Genomic DNA, 14203 nt, shown 5'->3' with positions numbered 1-14203 from the left:
ATATAGGTCACTTTCTTTCCACTCTTCCCACAATCGAGCCAATTCCTCTATGCCTCCCATTTAACTCAGAGTAAAATCTAAAGTCCTTAAAATGTCCTATAAGGCTGTAGATGAACTGGTTCCCATCTGAGCTATCAATCTCCCACACTTTCATGCCACTCCACCCCCTGCCTTCTTGCTATTTTTCTAACAGGCCTGGCTTGCTCCTGTCTTAGGGCCTTTGTACTTGCTCCTCCTCCACCTGGAATTTTATTCCCCCAGATATTTTGCTTTTCTCTACAGCTTTTATCCCCAGATATTAAACCATATGTTTTACTTTTTAAAAACAAAAAATCTATATTCCTCTATGATCATATAAGCTTCCTAAATCTTATAATCTTTTTTGGAGGGTGGGGGCTCTGTTTTGTTCAATGCTATATCCCTCGCATCAAGAACAGTTCTGGCACATGGTAGATATACGGCACATGTGTTAGAAGAATAAATGAGTAAGAAAATTGTATCTGAATCATACAAACCATTCAGTGAAATAACATCTTGCTAGTTTAAGAAAAAACCCTAATTGACAGTACTAAGGCAATAATGCTTTAGTGAAAACAGTGGGGAGTGGGGAAAAAGAAAACAGCTGTTGACTATTTACTCTGTTCAGGTACTATGCTAGTTTCTTTATATACATATCAAATTAAGTATTTACGTTAGTTCCTGTGATGTGGGTATTCAATAATTTTATAGAAATAGTAACTAAGGGCCGGGCGCGGTGGCTCAAGCCTGTAATCCCAGCACTTTGGGAGGCCGAGTCGGGCGGATCACGAGGTCAGGAGATCGAGACCATCCTGGCTAACCTGGTGAAACCCCGTCTCTACTAAAAAATACAAAAAACTAGCCAGGCGAGGTGGCGGGCGCCTGTAGTCCCAGCTACTCGGGAGGCTGAGGCAGGAGAATGGCGTGAACCCGGGAGGCGGAGCTTGCAGTGAGCTGAGATCCGGCCACTGCACTCCAGCCTGGGCGACAGAGCGAGACTCCGTCTCAAAAAAAAAAAAAAAAAAAAAAGAAATAGTAACTAAGAGAAGGGTCACGTGGTGGCTGGGCTGGGTAAATGGTGGCTTCAGGAGAGAGCAGGACTTCAGATGGAGGCAGCACCAAGGAAGCATTTATGACCTTCTACAGTGAGGTGAAACAAATAGAGAAGAGAGACTCGGTTCTAACATCGAAAAATCAGATTGAAAGACTGACCCATCCTGGTTCCTCTTACTTCAATTTGAACCCATTTGAGGTTCTTCGGATAGATCCTGAAGTTACAGATGAGGAAATAAAAAAGCGGTTTTGGCAGTTATCCATCTTGGTATATCCTGACAAAAATCAAGATCATGCTGACAGAGCACAAAAGGCTTTTGAAGCTGTGGACAAAGCTGACAAGTTGCTACTGGATCAGGAGCAAAAGAAAAGGGCCCTGGATGTAATTCAGGCGGGAAAAAAATACGTGGAACACACTGTGAAAGAGTGAAAAAACTAATTAAAGAAGGAAGGAAAACCTACAATTGTAGAGGAGGATGATCCTGAGCTGTTCAAACAAGCTGTATATAAACAGACAATGAAACTCTTTGCTGAGCTGGAAATTAAAAGGAAAGAGAGAGAAGCCAAAGAGACGCATGATGAAAGGAAACGACAAAGGGAAGAAGAGATTGAAGCTCAAGAAAAAGCCAAACGGGAGAGAGAATGGCAGAAAAACTTTGAGGAAAGTCGAGATGGTAGTGTGGACAGCTGGCGAAACTTGCAAGCCAATACAAAGGGGAAGAAAGAGAAGAAAAATCGGACCTTCTTGAGACCACAAAAAGTAAAAATGGAGCAGTGTGAGTGACCACCCGGGGTCACAGGCACAGAACCTTCCCCCTGCTATCTCCCTTCCTGCTTGGAAGGACTCATTCTTTCCTCTCACTTCCACCCCAACCTAGAGTAGTATTTGCTTTTTAGTCCATTTTGTTTTCAATACAATTTAATATTGATCAGAGTAATTCTTTTGTACATTGAAATGAGGGGCTTGGTTTAAAAAAAGACCTTCCCCTCTCCCTGCCCCTAGAACAACCAGGATTAGAAGGTGCCACCATCGGTGCTGCCTTCTCTTCCCACAACTTGTAACTCAGTGTTTTGTACTTCACTGAATTGTGATGCTTAGAAACTTCATGGATAGTTTGTGGAAATCGTCCAATTAAACATATTACTTAAAATGATGTTGCCGTGACTTCAGAGACAAGCCTGGAAGGGGCACCTTAGGAAGCCCCTTCGCTTCAGTTGCTTGCTTCTGGGTATGCTCCCTTCGAAGGTCCAGATGAGACAGGGAACACTTGTGGGCACACAGAGCGGCATCTGATGCCCTGATGTCCTGTGGTGTTTGGCATGTGTCCCCCGTCTACTGACCAATCAGCGTGACATGAGGCCCACGCCACCCAAACCTTTCATTTTCCAAAGAGCTAGACATCCTCCACCCAGTACCATGTCCTAGCCTGTCTGCATTTGTTAGTGGTAATATTCTTTATGTATAATACATTTTTATACCCCCCCCTCCAAAAAGAAATAGTAACTAAGACTCACAGAAGTAAAATTATAGCTAAAGGTCACATGATTGCTAAGCAGAAAAGACACATCTTAAAGCTAATATTGATTCAAAATATCATAACCTTTTTATGTTATCATGCATTTTACAAAGAGGCTGGGAAATACTAAGAGATACTGAGATGGGTTATTAGTGCCATACCACCCTTTGATAGGCATTATTGGGTTTTGATCTTTTTTTCTATGCTTTCTTAAAAATATTTACATCTTTAATTAATCACGTATCACAGAATTTAGATAACATTTATAGGGAAATAAGAATCAAGTATTTAATGAGAATTTATTGTCCTATTAATTATATTACATTCTTTATTTTAGATTCTCTTGTTGGGAAAACATTTACGAGGCTGTATTATATACAGTGAAATAACATTGAAATGTGGCAGGATCTTTTTTTGAAGCTGTAGAAAAGCTATTTTTGTGGTTTAAATAATTTTCTAAAGTTGCATTGAATTATGTATTTGATAGCCTCTGTTTTCTGTCTTACTGTATGTATGCCCTATACAAACTATATTGTAACAATATTTACTTTCATTTGAATTTGTTACTGGGCCCATGAAGATGTTTCTTGACCCTTACCCTTATAAACTTCCAAAGGAGTTTGTGTGTATCCTGTTAACAGAGAAAGTGAAAAAGTAGATAGTATTCAATTAGTTCAGTTGATGATGAAGACATGTTCCCCTTTAGAAGAAGGATATTTTATAAGCCTTACAATAAATTAATTTATATTTTATTTTTGACTTTATCATCATCAATTTTGGGCAAAAAATTAATCATTTTGTTTGCTAATAGAGGTCAATGACTAGATCCCAATATCTGATGATTCACACCAATTCTTTTATTTTGTAATGTTTTAAAGGGCATTTATTACCTTTCACAGTATATCTTTCTATGGGATGTGAGAAAGGTTTATCACATGGAAGAAACTCAAAGATATTAACTTAATGGGGTTGAACAGCACAAAATCAATGATCCATTATTTTGAATAGTAGTTGTAGGTCAACAAATAACTGTGATGAAGAAAAATACTCTTTTTCATAATAATGGCATCACAAAGGTCTTTGGATCATATTCTGTCTAATATTGAAAAATGAAAGTTTTATAAAATAGTAAAAATTTGAAAGCATGGTCTAACCACAGCTTGGGATCCTAGCCATTAAAAATTACAATATTGGAGGATTCCGTGAACATTGAAAATTGTTTATAATATAGTGCCAAATTAAAAGATATATAAGATAATGTGTGCAATAAAGTATACCTTTTGAAAATACATATTCATATTTGCACATAAAAGTGTTGAGTGTTTATGCTTGAGATGTGATATATTTCTTCAGGTTACTGTGGTAACTCCATTAATTTTACTGAGTTTAATTTGCTGAATTGCTGGCTGTGAGGTGGCAGGATGGGGTGGGGGCTATTCCAAATAGTCATTCAAAGATTCAGGCTGAAGTAGACTCTACAGTCATTAGCTCAGGATTTTCAGTGTTTGCTGGGAATTGTCAATTAAATACAGGTGAGAAAGGAGAGAGAGGAGAAGATCTTTGGAGGGTTTTATGGGCCAGGCTAAAAGTGGAGCAAATCATTTCTGTTGCATTAGCCAGAACCCAGTTGCATGGCCACATGTAATTGTAAAAAGGATAGAAAGTATGGTCTGTTTTCATGCTTAGGAGAAAAATAAGATGGGTTTTGGTGAGCACATAATAGTCTCTGCCTCAGGTGAGATCCTGAGTAATATGTTTAGTCATTCTAAGGCTTTGCTCTGTTTATAAGAGGTTGTTGGATTTCTGTTTCTCTGCTTAAGTAACAGAGCAACATATATCATCACTTGATTTTGTATCAGTTCTCATTATTACCGCTGTCACCAGAATGTGAGGCTGACATCAGGGTTCTATATGAGGGACCTACCTCAGACTCTACCTGGGATTAGATTTTTAATATGATATTGGTCCACTCACACTCTGCTGTATCAACCATTATTTCATTGTGCATAGGAATCCTTTCAACTTGCCATCAATCCCTTGAACATCATAAACCATGAGCCATAATAACATGTGACCACAAGAATATGATGGCCAACTGCATGCACATAAGTTTTCTATACTTAGTGCATTTTCTATACTTAGTGCATTACTCTATACTAGAGTAATATTGATTGATTGATTGATTGTCTTTGTGAATTTTTCTGAGTGCTTTTCTTTCCTTAGTTTATAAGCTAGGATCCCCTAAAGGCAGAGACATCACTTTTGTTCCATAAATCTCTGTTGGTATATACTTGGCTGATTAATTTTTAGTCTCCTTCTGCTGTATGATGGGCTTCTGTTGCTCAGACCAACAACAAGCTTATGTGGACAAGGCCAAATGGAATGATCTCTGGGTTTACAGATAGAAGACCCAGGTTCTAGTTAAGCCTGGGAAATAAACAGCTTTCTGACAGGTCCATGGACACAGTGATGTTCTCTCAACTTTTGTGGATGATTTAGGCAAGTAATATTTCCTCTCCGTCCTCTATTTCTTAATCTGTAAAATGAGGCTAATAATACTAAAACACCTGCTCTTTCTCTGACATAACTGTGAAGATCAAATTGCTCCTCATTTTCACTTATGAACATAAAGGATGTATGTAATATATCTAGACTTTAGAAATATGAACTTCTATAGTATTCAATTAAATCCTGCTGGATAGTCTCTCTAGACACATTCTTTAGTCTTGTCCATTTGGCTTGGTCATCCAGAAGGCTGATCTCTGTGAATTATTTATTGGCTAGGCTCCCTTGACCTATGGGTTAGCTCAAAAGTATCAGCAAGAGATTAGATGGCTAGAGGAAAGAGAACCGGGGTATTTATTCCACAGCTGTATCTTTGCAGGATTGTAGGATTGCGGGGTGTCAATTGCTGTGTTCCTTTACCAAAAGCCAAAATTCATATTTGGAGGGCTCTCCTACAGTTACAGCTTTCACCGAGTTTCTAGAATTGTTCTTTCACCTGATCTTGCAAGCCTAAGGGTGGTAGTGGTCTTAGGGTTGCTAACCCTTGGGTGTTTTTCAGTCATCCCTTATGGTTGTCTTAAACCCAGCTTACACATTTGTAAGTGGCCCCTTCATTAATCTCAGATCAATCATTCCTTTTTTGTGTGCTATCTGTATCCTATTGAGATTCTGACCCATGAAGAGATTTCTTCAGAGGTGGAAGGAAAGTTCATATTCCCTTATGTGCATTATGCAGTAGCAACATGTGCTGAGTCTATATACAGGAAGTGGGAAAACATTCCCGACATTTACGGTCCTAAAATTTCATAGATGTCATCAACTTTGAAGAAACAATGAAAAGGCTATAAATATTGAGACAATTCAGATGTAAATTATTTATAAGTTGTGCAAATATTGTGTATGCCCAATAATAAAAGACATCACACACCGGGACCTGTCGTGGGGTGGGGGGATGGGGGAGAGTCAACATTAGGAGAAATACCTAATGTAAATGATGAGTTACAGGGTGCAGCACACCAACATGGCACACGTATACATATGTAACAAACCTGCACATTGTGCACTGTACCCTAGAACTTAAAGTATAAAATAAATAATAAAAAAAGACATTATGCATGCAACTGTGTACATTCAGGCCAGCTCCTAAACAGAAATCTTTCCAGTTTTTTCCTGTTTGGGAACTTTTGGTCAGCTCCTCAAATAAGCTGCATTTTTCCTCTGAAGACTTCACCTTTGGTGCCCTTTTTAAAAATGTTTCTCTGACATAACATAGTGGTTCAATGTATAATTAGGTTGACCCTGCATCCTGATTTGACTGAGAATTTCAAGTTAAATACCAGTTTAATTATTAGGAGTATCCCTTACACTCTTAGAGGTTTCCCAGTTTAGAAGATAACTTGTGTACAATGGTCTTGTACTAATGTGGAGATCTTGGAGTATAAGCTTGTATAACCTGCGAAATTTCAAATGCATGGTCTCATTTGGCTATACTGCTTCTTGAAGGTCTGTGGTCTTCGGTTTGTTTCCATGGTTGGTTACCAAAACATGGTAGACATAATTTAATGGTCACCTAATTTTTCTCTTTTTTTTTTTTGCCCCAGGTTTAACAATTCCAGGTTGAAATAGTTTTTCTGCAGGCTTATATAAGTCCTGCATTTCTTCCTAAAGCAGCAAAGTTCTTTTCTTTCCTAACTACAAGCTGTTCTCTGATAGTTTGAATAGCAGCACATTTTTCTTCTTGTAAAAGTTGTTCTGAATCATTTTTTTCTTTGCTTTCTGTGTTGCATCCTGTTCTCCAGTTTTAAATGTATCAGGATACTTCTAGGTTTCTCTGTGTAGCATGTAGAATGTGTTTCTTACTTTCCAAATTCCTCATGTTTTGAACTCTATTCCTCTAAAAAGCCTCAATTTTACTTTATGATTACACTCCTCCCTTAAAGTCATAAGTACAGTTATCCCACATTTTGCTCAATATAAACATTCATAAATTTAAAGCTAACTTTGTATTATAATTGGGTCAAACCTGGGAGATGGTAGAATTTTGATCCCTTTTAGGATTCTGAGGAGAGGGGTTTTCCCCATGATACATCATTGAAGGTTTCTGAAATATGAAGTCATAGGTAGAATTTGATCTTTTACAGTCACTACCACCTAGTCAGAGATAGAAAGTTTATTCTAAGAAAGAATGCATGGTTGTTAAATAATCTGGCAACTGCATGGAGTTTTCCCTCTAGCAAATAGCAAATAGTCATAAAACAATATTATCGATAAAACATTTTATCTTTTCAAAGATATTGATTAAGCATGAAAATATCTGCTGCCATCATTTGTCCCAGATTTTATGTATTTTTAAAATAGTTTGATTAGTTAGAAGGCTTATTTTGTCACTTATTTATCCATTTACTCATATGGTCAAGAAGTATTTATTGAGCACTTAGAGTATGTCAGGCACTGTGGTGGGCAGTGAGGATGCAATGGTGAATGAAAAATACACAGTCATTGCTGTCAGTGAGCTTATAGAGTCATGGAACACAAATAGATGCCAAAAGAATACTGTGATGATGAGGAAAGTACAGATGTAAAAGATGCATCTTTCTGAGAGCTAGGGATCAGACAAAGCTCCTTGAAAAAATTCCAGTCCAAGCAGGGCCTGAGAAGTGTGAGTTATCTAGGACAGAAGTGGAGAGGCCTGAGAGGAGGAAAAGGGCAGAAAGTGTTACAGGGAGGGAAGATAGTATGTGTAAAGGTTTTCTGGCCAGGGTGGCCAGGGATAATAGGGCACATTAAGGAACTAAATAGTTTACCTGGAATATAGAGGGTAAGAGGTAGAGAGAGGTGAGAATGAGGCAGGAGATAAGTAGGGGCTACAGGATGTAAATCAAGATAAGGAGATGGGACCTAGTGGTGAGGGTAATACAGACCTATGAATAATTTGTCATTCAGAGATTCTAGGATCTGGCCAAACGTACTTTTCTGGGATAGAGTCCTACCATTTATCAATATGTGCTCCAGGGTTCAGTTGAAGTAGACCAAGAAGTGTTGCTCTTTGAAAGGGCTTTCCCATCCATGTCTGTAGACTGTCTTCTCCATTCAACTCTCATTGATTTTCATGGTCAGGAAAGACCTTCTTTCTGTTTTGAACTCCTGCAACTTTGTGTACTTCTTTTATGAGTCTTACTCTGAAGCTTTTATGTTTATGACATAGCTTCCTGCTAGATAACATCTTGAGGACAAGGGTTTATCTTATTTGTCCATTTTACCTCTGACAGTGAATATATAAGAATTAATATAATTTTGTTTGGTTCATGTTCACCCCCATTAAATTTGTTGCAGTTTGGAAGCATCAACCTCACACGATCAAGACATTGTACTTTTTAGATCTTCTTCCTTTTCTCTAGCCTAAGTATAGTTGCAATATTCTTACTCTTGGTAGACAGGGAGTTAAAATGATCATCAGGCATCTGTGACCTCAGTGGAGAAAAGGAAAGATCAGTAGCAACTGGACCTTTAGGGAGCAGTGACAGTAGATCACCACCTTGAATTGGAGCAGGGGGAGGTAAAAAGAACTGATGCAAAGTATAGACAAGAAAACTGGTAGACAGCCCACCAAGCAAGGTCTTTGGACTCCCAGATCTATTTGGGAAGAATTGGAAGGAGACTAGAGTTTTTGTGAAACAGGTGAGGTTAAGCTGAAGAAATATTTTTATAAGGCAGCATTTGTGTTCCAGGTTTTACCCCTGGTATGATGTGCATGGTAAATATAAATCACCTACATTATATTTTATTTGTTTCCCAAAATGCACTATAAAATGTCCTACAGGAGAGCGATCCTAACCCTATAAGACTTTTGAGCTGCATGGTTAGGGAAGCACAGGTCCCTCTCGGAGTGGGATTAGGAGCTGGGGTGCTATAGCAATATGACATTGCAGAACCTGTCTCCAGGTCTAAAATGTCAGCTCTCCTTAACAGCTGTGCTAGGTGGCACCAGCCTTTCTACCAAGGGTAATTGGTTCTGGGGTTCAAACTGCAGTTGCAACTGTGAGAAGTGGCAAACTCTCAGCTAGATTAGCCTCATCAGCATTAATGAGAGCACCAGCCCTTTTCCCACCTGATAGGGAGCTAGGGTCCAAATCGTGCCATTAATTGTTTTAATTGTTTTAAGCACTTGGCCTAGCTATTTTTCATGGAGCTTTTCAGGAAGCCAATCTCATCTGAAAGGTCAGCCTACAGGAGTCAGATCGTGGACAAGTCATTTCCTATCTCTCTTGCCTTCTAAGCACATGAAGTTAAAGATGTTGAAAATGCTTTAATGCCTTTTAATCTAGGATTTAAATATTTCATTCTGCTTGTATGATTCTTAACTCTGTAAAAAGCACAACTGAGTTCTTAGTTTTCCTTTAACTTAAAAGCTTGTATTTTTTCTTATAACAAATGTAATAATGCTCAGTAGAAAAATTGAAAAATTTGGATAAGATTAAAGAAGAAATTAAAACAGAAGTAGTATTCTTCAATAGTGTTTTCCCTCTCTCTCTCTCTCAAGAAAAAATATAAATATACACACAAATGTATACGTGTATATATACATTTCTCTGTATATTATAGACTGTAGGCCTCATATAAAATGGGGAAAGGATTCCCTATTTAATAAATGGTGCTGGGAAAATTGGCTAGCCATAAGTAGAAAGCTGAAACTGGATCCTTTCCTTACTCCTTATATGAAAATTAATTCAAGATGGATTAGAGACTTAAATATTAGACCTAAAACCATAAAAACCCTAGAAGAAAACCTAGGGAATACCATTCAGGACATAGGCATGGGCAAGGACTTCATGTCTAAAACACCAAAAGCAACAGCAACAAAAGCCAAAATTGACAAATGGGATCTAATTACACTAAAGAGCTTCTGCACAGCAAGAGAAACTACCATCAGAGTGAACAGGCAACCTACAGAATGGGAGAACATTTTTACAATCTACTCATCTGACAAAGGGCTATTAGCCAGAACATATAAAGAACTCAATCAAATTTACAAGAAAAAACCCAACAACCCCATCAACAAGTGGGCAAAGGATATGAACAGACACTTCTCAAAAGAAGACATTCATACAGCCAACAGACACACGAAAAAATGCTCATCATCACTGGCCATCAGAGAAATGCAAATCAAAACCACAATGAGATACCATCTCACACCAGTTAGAATGGCAATCATTAAAAAAATCAGGAAACAACATGTGCTGGAGAGGATGTGGAGGAATAGGAACACTTTTACACTGTTGGTGGGACTGTAACCTAGTTCAACCATTGTGGAAAACAGTGTGGCGATTCCTCAAGGATCTAGAACTAGAAATACCATTTGACCCAGCCATCCCATTACTGGGTATATACCCAAAGGATTGTATGTCATGCTGCTATAAAGACACATGCACACGTATGTTTATTGCGGCACTATTCACAATAGCAAAGACTTGGAATCAACCCAAATGTCCATCAGTGAGACTGGGTTAAGAAAATGTGGCACATATACACCATGGAATACTATGCAGCCATAAAAAAGGATGAGTTTGTGTCCTTTGTAAGGACATGGATGCAGCTGGAAACCATCATTCTTAGCAAACTATCACAAGAACAGAAAACCAAATACCGCATGTTCTCACTCATAGGTTGGAATTGAACAATGAGATCACTTGGACGCAGGAAGGGGAACATCACACACCAGGTCTTATTATGGGGAGGGGGTGGGGGTAGGGATAGCATTAGGAGATACACCTAATGTAAATGACGAGTTAATGTGCAGCACACCAACATGGCACATGTATACGTACCCTAGAACTTAAAGTATAATAATAATAAAATAAAAGATATTAGATGTTTGAATATTGATGGTTATACATAGGAATTTCATTCACATGGACGTGAACAGATATGACAACTTTGGATAATATTAGGAGTTATTTATGGTTAGATTATGTAATTAGATTACTTATGGAATTAGATGAGAAGCTTTTGCAACCCAAAATAAAGAAGGCCCACGTAAATAGTAGAACAGTTTTGGTGACAATCAGTTAAATGTTAAAAGAATTATAATGCACTGAGATAATTCTATCAAATAATAAGCTTACTAATTAAGAAATGGTGTCTAATGATACAGAAAGCCCATACTATCTGAAAAGCAATCATATGACAAGGGTTACCATGTGATAATGACCTTGCATCATGCCAAATAGGTTCAATGATGTAGTGTGCATCTTTTTCTATGTTGGCTAAGTCTCTTAGGTATGTCAGCATACCTGAAAAGAACCTCAAACTGGAGTTTTGCTGTTCTCTTTGGGGAGAAAACACTTTTTCGGAAGAACTCCTGAGAGTTAGCTTATTAAGCCTTATTAATAAGCATATAATTAATTAGTTATTAATAATTGATTAATACTTATTCCTAAGTAATAGTTAATTAATTATTAATTATTAGGGATGTTATTAATTAATGCCTAAGGAGTATTGGTTCTTTTCTTTAAGGGAAGGAATTTGGGCACAATTTGTGTCGGATAAAAGCATGTTGTTGGAGAAAGCATAATTAAAATGAATTTATATTTGTCTTTCTTTTATAATTGAAGGTTTTTAAGAAAAATGTAAGTCGGAGGTCATGCCCAGATGGCCGAATAGGAACAACTCCAGCCGCCAGCTCCCAGCGTGAGTGACACAGAAGCCAGTTGATTGCTGCATTTTCAACTGAGGTACCGGGTTCATCTCACTGGGGAGTGCCAGACAATCGGTGCTGGTCAGCTGGTGCAGCCCAACCAGCGAGAGCTGAAGGAGGGCGAGGCATTGCCTCACCTGGGAAGCACAAGGGGCAAGGGAATCCCTTTTCCTAGCCAAGGGAAACTGAGACACACAACACCTGGGAAATTAGGTAACTCCCATCCTAATACTGTGCTTTACCTAGGGTCTTAGCAAAAGGCACACCAGGAGATTATATCCCACACCTGGCCCAGAGGCTGCCATGCCCACGGAGCCTCCCTCATTGCTAGCACAGCAGTCTGAGATCTAACTGCAAGGCAGCAGCGAGGCTGGGGGAGGGGCACCCACCATTGCTGAGGCTTAAGTAGGTAAACAAAGTTGCTGGAAAGCTCGAAGTGGGTGGAGCCCACTGCAGCTCAAGGAGGCCAGCCGGCCTCTGTAGACTCCTCCTCTGGGGACAGGGCATAGCTAAACAAAAAGCAGCAGAAACCTAGGCAGAGGTCAATGCCCCTGTCTGATAGCTTTGAAGAGAGCAGTGGATCTCCCAGCATGGAAGTTGAGATGTGAGAATGGACAGACTGCCTGCTCAAGTGTGGTCCCTGACCCCTGAGTAGCCTAACTGGGAGACATCTCCCACCAGGTGCAGCCCAACACCTCACACTTCACACAGCGGGGTACACCCCTGAGACAAAGCTTCCAGAGCAAGAATCAGACAGCAATACTTGCTGTTCAGCAATATTCTATCTTCTGCAGCCTCTGCTGCTGATACCCAGGCACACAGGTCCTGGAGTGGACCTCAAGCAAACTCCAACAGACCTACAGCTGAGGGTCCTGACTGTTAGAAGGAAAACTTACAAACAGAAAGGACACCCACACCAAAACCCCATCAGTAGGTCACCAGCATCAAAGACCAAAGGCAGATAAAACCACAAAGATGGGGAAAAAGCAGTGCAGAAAAGCTGGAAATTCAAAAAATCAGAGCGCATCTCCCCCTCCAAAGGAACGCAGCTCATCACTAGCAATGGAACAAAGCTGGAGAGAGAATGACTTTGACGAGTTGAGGGAAGAAGGCTTCAGTCAATCAAACTTCTCAGAGCTAAAGGAGGAACTATGTAACCAGTGAAAAGAAACTAAAAACCTTGAAAAAAGAATGGATGAATGGATAACTAGAATAATCAATGCTGAGAAGACCTTAAAAGAACTGATAGAGATGAAAACCATAACATGAGAACTATGTGACAAATGCACAAGCTTCAGTAATTGACTTGATTAACTGGAAGAAAGAGTATCAGCGATTGAAGATCAAATGAATGAAATGAAATGAGAAGAGAAGTCTAAACAAAAAAGAGGAAAGAAATGAACAAAGCCTCCAAGAAGTATGGGATTATGTGAAAAGACCAAAGCAACGTCTGATTGGTGTGCCTGAAAGTGAAGGGGAAAATGAAACCAAGTTGGAAAACAGTCTACAGGATATCATCCAGGAGAACTTCCCCAACCTAGTAAGGCAGGCAAACATTCAAATTCAAGAAATACAGAGAATGCCACAAAGATACTCCTCGAGAAGAGCAACTCCAAGACACATAATTGTCAGATTCACCAAAGTTGAAATGAAGGAAAAAAATTTAAGGGCAGCCAGAGAGAAAGGTCGGGTTACCCACAAAGGGAAGCCCATCAGACTAACAGCAGATCTCTCGGCAGAAACTCTACAAGCCAGAAGACAGTGGGGGCCAATATTCACCATTCTTAAAGAAAAGAGTTTTCAATCCAGAATTTCATATCCAGACAAGCTAAGTTTCATCAGTGAAGGAGAAATAAAATCCTTTACAGACAAGCAAATGCTTAGAGATTTTTGTCACCACCTGGCCTGCCCTACAAGAGATCCTGAAGGAAGCACTAAACATGGAAAGGAACAACAGGTACCAGCCATTGCAAAAACATGTCAAAATGTAAACTCCAATGATGCTAGGAAGAAACTGCATCAACTAGTGAGCAAAATAACTGGCTAATATCATAATAACAGGATCAAGTTCACACATAACAATATTAACCTTAAATGTAAATGGATTAAATGGTCCAATTAAAAGACGCAGACTGGCAAAATGGATAGAGTCAAGACCCATCAGTTTGCTGTATTCAGGAGACCCATCTCACATGCAGAGACACACATAGGCTCAAAATAAAGGGATGCAGGAAGATCTACCAAGCAAATAGAAAAAAAAAAAGCAGGGGTTACAATCCTAGTCTCTGATAAAACAGACTTTAAACCAACAAAGATCAAAAGAGAAAAAGAAGGCCATTACATAATGGTAAAGGGATCAATTCATCAGAAAGAACTAACTATCCTAAATACATATGCACCCAATACAGGAGCACCC

At 39.0% G+C, this 14203-nt stretch overlaps 1 pseudogene; it reads left to right on the top strand.

The window, feature by feature from the left end:
• The first annotated feature begins 1072 nt into the window (after positions 1 to 1072).
• LOC140711582 (dnaJ homolog subfamily C member 8 pseudogene) lies at positions 1073 to 2508 on the top strand (annotated as a pseudogene).
• Positions 2509 to 14203: the final 11695 nt, after the last annotated feature.

The sequence above is a fragment of the Chlorocebus sabaeus genome, chromosome 4 (genome assembly GCF_047675955.1).
Source record: "Chlorocebus sabaeus isolate Y175 chromosome 4, mChlSab1.0.hap1, whole genome shotgun sequence".
Taxonomy (NCBI): Eukaryota; Metazoa; Chordata; class Mammalia; order Primates; family Cercopithecidae; genus Chlorocebus; species Chlorocebus sabaeus.
Note: the sequence above shows the minus strand (reverse complement) of the source record. Positions and strands in the feature narration are given on the sequence as shown.